Below are 8,912 nucleotides of genomic sequence, written 5' to 3' on the forward strand. Positions count from 1 at the left end.
TAGATAGATAGATAGATAGATAGATAGATAGATAGATAGATAGATAGATAGATAGATAGATACATTCTATAAGCTCATATTTTTTATCAACAAAAATTAAAACAGTTACACTTACAAATTATAAGGTCCTAAACCATCACTTATCCCCTATTTGTCTTGATATCTTCAACTATACATGAGATAATAAAAGCACCTACCTCACAGGACTATTATGACCATCAAATAAGATACTTATTGTGAAGATATTAGTACAATTTGTAACACAAAATAAATGCTATATAAATTCTTTGTTTCTTTCCATTTTCTTCCCTTCCCCTCCTTTTTCTCTTCTCTTCCCTTCCCTCCCTTTCCCTTCTTTTGCTTTTCCCCTTCCCCTACCAATTGGCTAGAAGTCAAGCTTTATTTTTGTTTTCTTTTTCACTTCAAGATGTAACCTGATATTAAATGTAGTCTTATTTAGTCTGTGAAAATCTTACCCAGGGCTATTACTCTTGATTTTTTTTTGTTTTGCTTTTTGGAGGGCAATTGGGGTTAAGTGACTTGCCTATCGTCACACAGCTAGTTTTTTTTTCTTAAGTTTCTGAGGCTGGATTTGAACTCAGGTCCTCCTGACTCCAGGGTTGGTGCTCTATTGACTATGCCACCTAGCTCCCCCTGATTACTCTTGATTTCTACAGTCTGGTTCTAATGAACCTTTTTCAGATTCCTTTTTTCTTCCTTTCTTTCATGTGTTTGATACTTTCCTAGAACTGAGTCTCTCTGTCTGTCTGTCTCTGTCTGTCTGTCTTTCTATGTCTCTGTCTCTTTCTCGGTCTTTCTATAATACTCTCTGTGTGTTCCATTCTTGCATAGCTCTCTACTATCTCCATCCATAGCTCATTTAGATTCTTTTCTGGGCATAGTAAACTATAAGCTTGAGAGGAGATACTATATCATTGTTTTCTTTATATCTACATTGCTTAGGACAGTGGCCTACAGAAACTAGGATCTTTATGAATTATTTATTATTATTATTATTTTTAAACAAGGGCATATAATAGTTATTTCTTCAGAATGACCTAGATCTCTTTTGCTCTAGGGATATTTCCACCATAAAATTTCATAGCATATAAAAGCTTAAAGGCATCATAAAGCATATACATTTAAAGTCTTTCACTTTACTGATGAGGAAATGAAGTCTCAGAAATATAAAATGACTTGCCCAAGGTCACACCAAAAGCATAAGTGGTAGAATTTGAAGTAGAATGTGTTTTTACCATTTCCTTCTTAAGTACTCTTTCTATTGAATCAAAAATACTTGTTTGTTATATCATAACCCTTCTAGCTTATACTACTCAGACTGTCTAATAATAGAGTTAATCCTTTGTTTAGACAATGATAATCATTATCAGGTCACTGTTAAAATCGGCTTATTACTTCAGAGAGCAGCAAGGATATCTTCTAACCTTTGAAGACTAAAAATGCTAATCAGACCATGTAGTAAAAACAACTTAGAGAGAAAAACTATCTCTGAGTGGATAAAGTCCAAAAAAGGTAAACCTCTGCAAGAAAGAATAAGAAGCATAGCTGAGAGAGAGACAGACAGAGAGAGAGAGACAGAGAGACAGAGAGAGAGAGACAGAGAGAGAGAGAGAGACAGAGACAGAGACAGAGAGACAGAGAGAGACAGAGAGAGAGACAGAGAGACAGAGAGACAGAGACAGAGAGACAGAGACAGAGAGACAGAGAGAGACAGAGAGACAGAGAGACAGAGACAGAGAGACAGAGAGACAGAGACAGAGAGAGAGAGACGAGAGATACAGAGAGACAGAGACAGAGAGATACAGAGAGTCATAGAGATAGACAGAGAGAGAGACAGACAGAGACAAAGACAGAGACAGAGAGACAGACACCAGAGAGAGACAGAGAGACAGAAGCAGAGAGATTGAGAGGGAGAGAGAAATATTAAGGATTAGATTTAAAGACATCTAAAAGTCATGACTTTCTACCATAATCATCTGCTGTTTTGAATAATGGATAGCAAATTGGAATCATTAATTGTCAGACATTTGTTAGCTTGATGAGGAAGTGGCAGGTGAGTATAAATATATATGTACATAGTCATATTCCCTAGCTAAGAAAGAGAGGTATTTTCTATTAGTAGGGAAAAGAAAGTAGAGAAGGAAAAAAAATATTTAAAAGATAAATAGAAGGGAAGAGAATCAAAAAACTAAACAGAAGGGGAAAAAAGGAGAAAGGAAGAGCCATGGGTTGATATCTGGGATGTATTTATTAGAAACACACACACACACACACACACGCACACACACACTGACTTATACTGCTTTTGTTACTTTTGTTAATCCCCTGACTGTTGAGGGTTAGTAGCAGATGTTTCCAGAGAATATCAAGTATGAATTCCCATAAATTCAGCTACAACACAGTAACAAGCTGTACCTTCAAGAATTCCACTGGATTATCTATACTACTTCCCTACCTCATTTCATACATTCTATACTCCTCATTATGTATACTTTAGGCTTTAGATATATGTGTTATATATGTACATCTATCTTGTCTAACAAGACATTGATGGGTGGAACACTGGGCATTCCTCAGTTAGCCCTGACCACTAGTTAAGTTAGTGATATGGCAGGCCTAAAACCACACCTCTATGTAGGCCCTCCCTTGTGCTTTTCTTGGTGAACTCTGAGTAAAACACCTGTGCAGTACATACCAAAAGTACATGATCCTTTAAGAACTGATTGCTCCCTAATTCCACCATTAATCACCTAGTTAGCATATGTGGCACATACTCCACTATAAGAATATCCTATATAAGCTTCAACTTTACCCTTTTTGGATCACAGGTTCCTTATGAACTTTTGCCCTCTGTAAAGCATAGCAATAAACTTTTGCCAAATTGACTTTAAGAACGATTGTGTTTTCCATGACAACACATGTAAAACCTGTATCCAATTGGATTGGTGGGGAGGGAGGAAGGAAGAGAATATGGAAATCAAAGTCTTAAAAATGAATGATAAAAATTGTTTTTTACATGCAACTAGGAAATAAGATATTCAGGAATCTATCTTTCCCAATATGGAAGTAAAAGGGAATAAAATAAGAGACGTAAGTTAGGGGTGATAGAAAGGAGGGTAGAATGGGTAAAGGTATAATCAGAAAGTATACAGTCTTGGAATGAAGGGAGGGGAGAGATGGAGATAAAGTCTAGAAATCAAAATTTTACGTAAGTGAATGTTGAAAACTAGAACTAAATTAACAAAGTAAAAAAAAAATGACTGCTTGAGTCCATGAATTCATTCTAGATAACCCTGTCCAGTAGTCCAGTATTTGGGGGGAGATTAGTGCTCATGAAACTCACAAACTGCATCATAGACCACATCATATCTTCAAGTTTTTAATTAGTCTATGTCTCAAATAAGGCTAATGTGCAATGACTTCTCAAAAATATGAAGGACTCACTAAGATAAGAAAAGTCATTTATTTTTCATGAACTGCTTGGTGCCAAAACATAAATACTGAGCTCATCTTGACCTGCCAAGGGCCTTTGCACTTTATGCCTATGTATGAGATCCTATTAGGGATATGGGTTTTGCCAAGACTTAAACAAAACTGCAATGACTTTTGAGGCCATTGCAGCCATTCCATTTATATAACAAATGAAATTAAATTGCTTTTTGAACATATGAAGCCACCTAAAATTGACCTCTATTCAGAAAACATCTTTATTCATCATAGTCATGTGTTATTTACTGCAAATAATGGGGTTGAAAGTTGGAGATACCATTTGCTATTCTTTCTGACAAGATTTTTTTAGCTAAAATAATTTGACACATGAAGGCGATGAGAATGAAATAATTAGCTCTTGGTGTGACAAAACTAAAATGACAAAGGTTTTGAAAATCATATTTTAGTCTGACCTTTTCCCAGTCTAGTCAGAGATGGGGGAGGGGGCAGGTCAGGGAGGTACTAACCTTCAAAAGCCAAAGTCCAAGTATTACAGCACAATATCAGAAAAAAAAATCCTATTTTTCTCTCCTCTTTTCTCTCTAGGTGGGTTAGTGTTCTTTGAGGGTACAACTTGACAACAGTAGGGGTTAGGTCAGTTGAATACACTTGCTTTTATATTAGAGTACCTCTTGACCTTCTGTCCAAACACAGGTAGAAAAGTGTGAGAGGAGACAGGTTCCCTCTGCTTGAGGTACACACTACCAATTTTGAATATATCTGATATTTCAGAGTTCTTCTATATTATAGCTCCAGCAGAGGTATAACAATGTCAGGAGAGTGGGGATAGTAGAGTGGATAAATGTACTTATCTTCCCAGATTGTCTAAACTAAAACTTCCAGCTAAATTAAACTGCCAGGAATGTTTAACCTTTTTAATCTCTCAGGTTAAAAATTCCTATCTCTCTGGGACTTTGACAGTCTAGAAAAGTTTCTACACCCTTTCTCAGAAGATATTTTTAAAGTATAAGTTATAATGTAGAGGATTACAAGGGGAATAGATTATATGGAATTACCATTATAAATAGTATAAAAAAAAAACATTAGTGGGGAGGCAACTAGGTGGCTCAGTCAAAAGAGTATTAAAAAGACCTGAGTTAAAATCTAGCTTCACACTATCTGTGTGATCCCCATAAGTTACTTAACCTCTATTTGCCTTAATCCATTGGAGAATGAAATGGCAAGCTATTCTAGCATCTTTGCCAAGAATCCTATAGAAAGTTTTGGCATGCTGTCATCTACAGGGTAATGAAGAGTCAGACACAATTGAACAACAATATTTATAACATCATTGAAAAAAAAAACAAACAAGTTAACATTCCCCATGTTAAGAAGGCTTGATCTTAGCAATACCAAAAAAAAATTGAATTAAAAAAGACTTAGATTGGGGCTGCCAGGTAGCACAGCGAGTAAGATCACTGGCTCCAGTGTCAGGATGACCTGGGGATTGAATCCCAGGCTCAGACACTTAGCACCCACCCAGAAACACCTGGCCATTTAACTTTGAGCAAGTTACTTAATCCTAATTGCTTAGGGGTGGCCACTTGGCTCAGTAAGAGTAAGGGCTCCAGTGTTGGGATAACCTGGGGATAAAATCTGGGCTCAGATACTTAGCACTACATCCAGAAATAACTGGCTGTGTAACCTTGAACAACTTACTTAAACCTGATTGCTTTAAAAAAAAAGTCTTAGATCATTCCCAATTTAAAAATCACTTGAGCTCCTGGATAAGAGGACTTGTTTTGTCTACTCTAATCAAAATACTTCTTTGTCAAATGCCCAATTCATTTTATGGCTTGTAGAAATAGCCTAAATATATATATATATATATATATATATATATATATATATATATATATATAAAGTTATTCACCATATACATTATTGAAACTGTCCATTTCTTGCATTATTGAGAATATTTATTCCTTCTTATAAATGTTGTTGCTGCATCTTAAGTAGACAGAGAAATCTTGTATAATTCTCTTTCTCAAGCTTTTCGAGACAGCCTCCAGCTCTGTGGAATTTTCAAGACAAGAAAACTTTCCCTCCCCCTGGTCCTAAACTCTCATTCATTTAAATGAAGCTTATTTTCCCTGTTAATGGCTTCTAAATTACTCAAAAAACCACTGGGATTTAATTAAGGGGAAAGGAATAAGGATTTAAAGAGTTTCTGTGATGTAAATGCTGTCATTATCATCCCAGTTATGAAAACTGAAGTAAACCAAGGTTAAGTGATTTGCCCAGAGTCATGCAGATAGTAAGACTCTGAGATCAGATTTGATCTCAAGTATTCCTGACTGCAGACTCAGTGTTCTATCTTCTGTGGTAACTCTATGAGGGGGGCGACAAGAATTCACCCCTGAAGAACTTGGGCCCTCTAACCAAAGACTGTTGAAACTGACAGACTACTTCTGGATTTTTCTAATTTTATTTTTTGTTCTTTGATGACAGGAATGTATCTAAGTGGTGAAATTTAGACTCTGAATTTGAATATAAAAGAGAGAAGTCATAGACTACTTATCTTATGGTGAAGAAGTAATACCTCACATGAGGTCTCCAGCACAGCAGGTAGAAATAGAGAGGGAGGTAGAAAGCTACAGAGTCTACATATCCAACAGTAACTATTCTGATATTAAAACAGCACTCAGTAGAAACCAAATTTTATGCCACTTGGGAGCAGTGAAAACTAACAACCAGAGGAGAGTAGGACTAGCAAATACAATATTGTGATGTCACCAGCAGATGTCTATGACACTGCAAAATGAGAGACATCAATTTTCCTTCCATAGATGTGCTTTAGCTACAGATGTGTCTTTATGTATATTCTTCAGATATGTATCTTGTTCTCATGTGTTCTCTAACAATTTCCAGTCATTTGGAATCATTGTGTATATTCATTCTGATGGTATTTAAATATGTTAGATAAATGTACCTTCAGCATCCAATGTCAATCTATAAATTGAAACAATTTTATGTTTTTTTTAAAACATAATTATAAGTACAGCAGCTGAGGATAAGGAAATGTCCCATCAAATGATTATTTGTGACCTCTTTGGATATAACTCCTTCACCTCCTTTCCATGCCACCCAAACAGAATTTATGAGCATTCAATATACTTAATTGGTTTTTTCTTTTCTCTCTTTTGTTTTCATTTATCTCATTTTTTTGTTCCCATAAAAAGTTGTGCTATAAATATTTCAACAAATATAATACCTTCATCTTTGATCTCTGTAGGGTATATGTTCAGTTGTAGCATCAACAGGGCACATAATATGTAAAGTTTAACAACTTGTATCACAAAAGTCCTAATTGTTTCTCAGGTCAATTGAACCAAAACATAGTTTTAAATTATATATCAGTGTGCCTCTCTTCCCAGACTCTCCAATATTTTTTCTATTGCTTAACATCTTTGGCATTTTGATGGGTATTACTTGGAATCTAAAACCTACCTACTATTATTATTTTGCTCTGGGTTTCTCTTATCATTCATGATTTAGAATGATTTTGCCAGTGGCTGTATAAACAGTTTATAATTCTTCTTTTGAGAATAGTTTGTATATTTTGACTGCTTATCTATTTGGAGAATGACTCTAGGTCTTACATATTTGTATTAATTTCCCATATTTTTGGGTGTCAAAATTTTATCCTGATGCTCTTTCACCTCTCTGTAGCATTTAATACACCAGTATTATTATAAAGAGACTATTTTCTCTTGACTATCATTAATTTTTTTAAGACCTTCTTAACATTTTTAAAAATTTTTCTGAATGAAAAGTCTCTATTTGTAATGCTCTTTCCCCAGGCTTCCAGGGAACAATGAGTTAGTTCTCTGGAAGATGAATGGTTAAGGAGAGTTTAAGATCAAGGATGTTTGTGGTTTGTGACAAGAAAGCATAAGATCTGGAGTCAGGTGCTTTTTGAGATGAAGAGGAACATGGTTGGAAATCAGTGGTGGCTATGGTGAAATATACTACAATGTAAGGCAAAGACTATGGGTCTGAGGGGGGGTACTGGAAACAAAAACAAAACACAGACAAAAATTTGCAGCAACACAATTGGAGGAAGGATCTGATCAATAGTGCATTCACTGTTTATAACTGTACATTCAGCTGCAAGGCACACTATTAGTCTTCTCTCCATGAATTCAGGTAAAGCTGGAAGAAGAAGAAAACAAAACATTTATGATATATATTCCATCCCCCATTGCTGATTATATTTTTAAAGTCTCTTTTTATAGATTAATTTAACCCCATTGTTTTCTGCAGATGTGTAGTTATTTATGATCAGAGTGTGCAAAGAGTGTTGACTCTGAGGAAGTAGTTTTTTTGTTTGTTTTTAAGTTTCTCAGACAATCAGAACTTTGATCCTCTAATTCAGAAAAGTAAAATTTAAAAATATCCCTAGGGGAAATTGAGTCCAAGGTCAGACTTTGAATTATATTAGAATTTGCTCTCTCAGACAGAATTTTAAATTTTAAATTCAGAGATCACACAAATTTTCCTTGTGACATTACTGCAACAAGAAAAAAGTCCTGCTCTTTTCTCACAACTACTAGTGTGACTATGGCTCTTATTCTTTTACCCTCTTGGCTTATTTGAGGAGTGACATTCTAGACATTTAATTTATAGGGAGAGGCATAATTTATTATGGAATAAGCTCTGAATCAAGAGTCAGGGGACACAAACAAATTCTGGACATTTTACTTACAACATACATATCATGATGAGGCATATGAATCCTGAGGAACTATGGTTCACACCTCTGTCTGTGCTTTGCATTGGATGAGCCTGGCAACCAAGATTGTTCCTCACCTGCCAAAAAACACAATTCTGAGAATCCCATACTTAGAAAAGAGAATAACCTAAAGGACCCACTCCTCAAAGAGTGTTGAATAGAAGCTGTTGAATAATCTAAGGTCTCCTCTTCTTCAGTCCTGGTGGAAGGTGATACAAATTCCCAACATCATCCATTCCAAGAGCCATTTAATTAACCACTGGGTTCTGCCCTCAGTTGCTCTTTTCTTGATTTCCCCCTATGCTTTCAGTGAGGTAAACCTCCAGAAAGAGTATAATACCATCTTCTTTGGACTTAACCATATACATAACATAGCTAAACAGCCTTTAGTTACTACAGTTTTAAGAGTATTCAGTAATCAATATTTAAGATGTTTCAAATACAGGAAAATTTACCCCCAAATGGAAAATGTTATGTTGCTCACACTTGGACCATCATCTTTCCCCTTACACTTGGTTTCCATAGTCTTATAAGTGAGAAAAACATGTAAACAACATCTACAAATGAGAAGGGGAAGGGGAGACAAACAGAGAGACAGAAGCAAAGACAGGAAGACAGACAGAGAGAGAGAGAGAGAGAGAGAGAGAGAGAGAGAGAGAGAGAGAGA

General features: G+C 35.6%; 1 long non-coding RNA gene across 1 annotated transcript in view; it reads right to left on the reverse strand.

Annotated features, from left to right (window-relative positions):
• Nucleotides 1–7,578: 7,578 nt before the first annotated feature.
• LOC138161257 (uncharacterized) overlaps nucleotides 7,579–8,912 on the reverse strand; it is a 23,417-nt gene continuing 22,083 nt past the window's right edge. The window contains exons 2-3 of the long non-coding RNA XR_011168314.1: nucleotides 8,219–8,322; nucleotides 7,579–7,665 (exon numbers count right to left, since the gene is read on the reverse strand). This is a non-coding gene — a long non-coding RNA (uncharacterized lncRNA). The remainder of the gene's footprint in view (nucleotides 7,666–8,218; nucleotides 8,323–8,912) is intronic.

This window comes from Petaurus breviceps, unplaced genomic scaffold, assembly GCF_028583685.1.
Source record: "Petaurus breviceps papuanus isolate PSGF00001 unplaced genomic scaffold, PetGlider_PUasm1.0 184, whole genome shotgun sequence".
Lineage (NCBI taxonomy): Eukaryota > Metazoa > Chordata > Mammalia > Diprotodontia > Petauridae > Petaurus > Petaurus breviceps.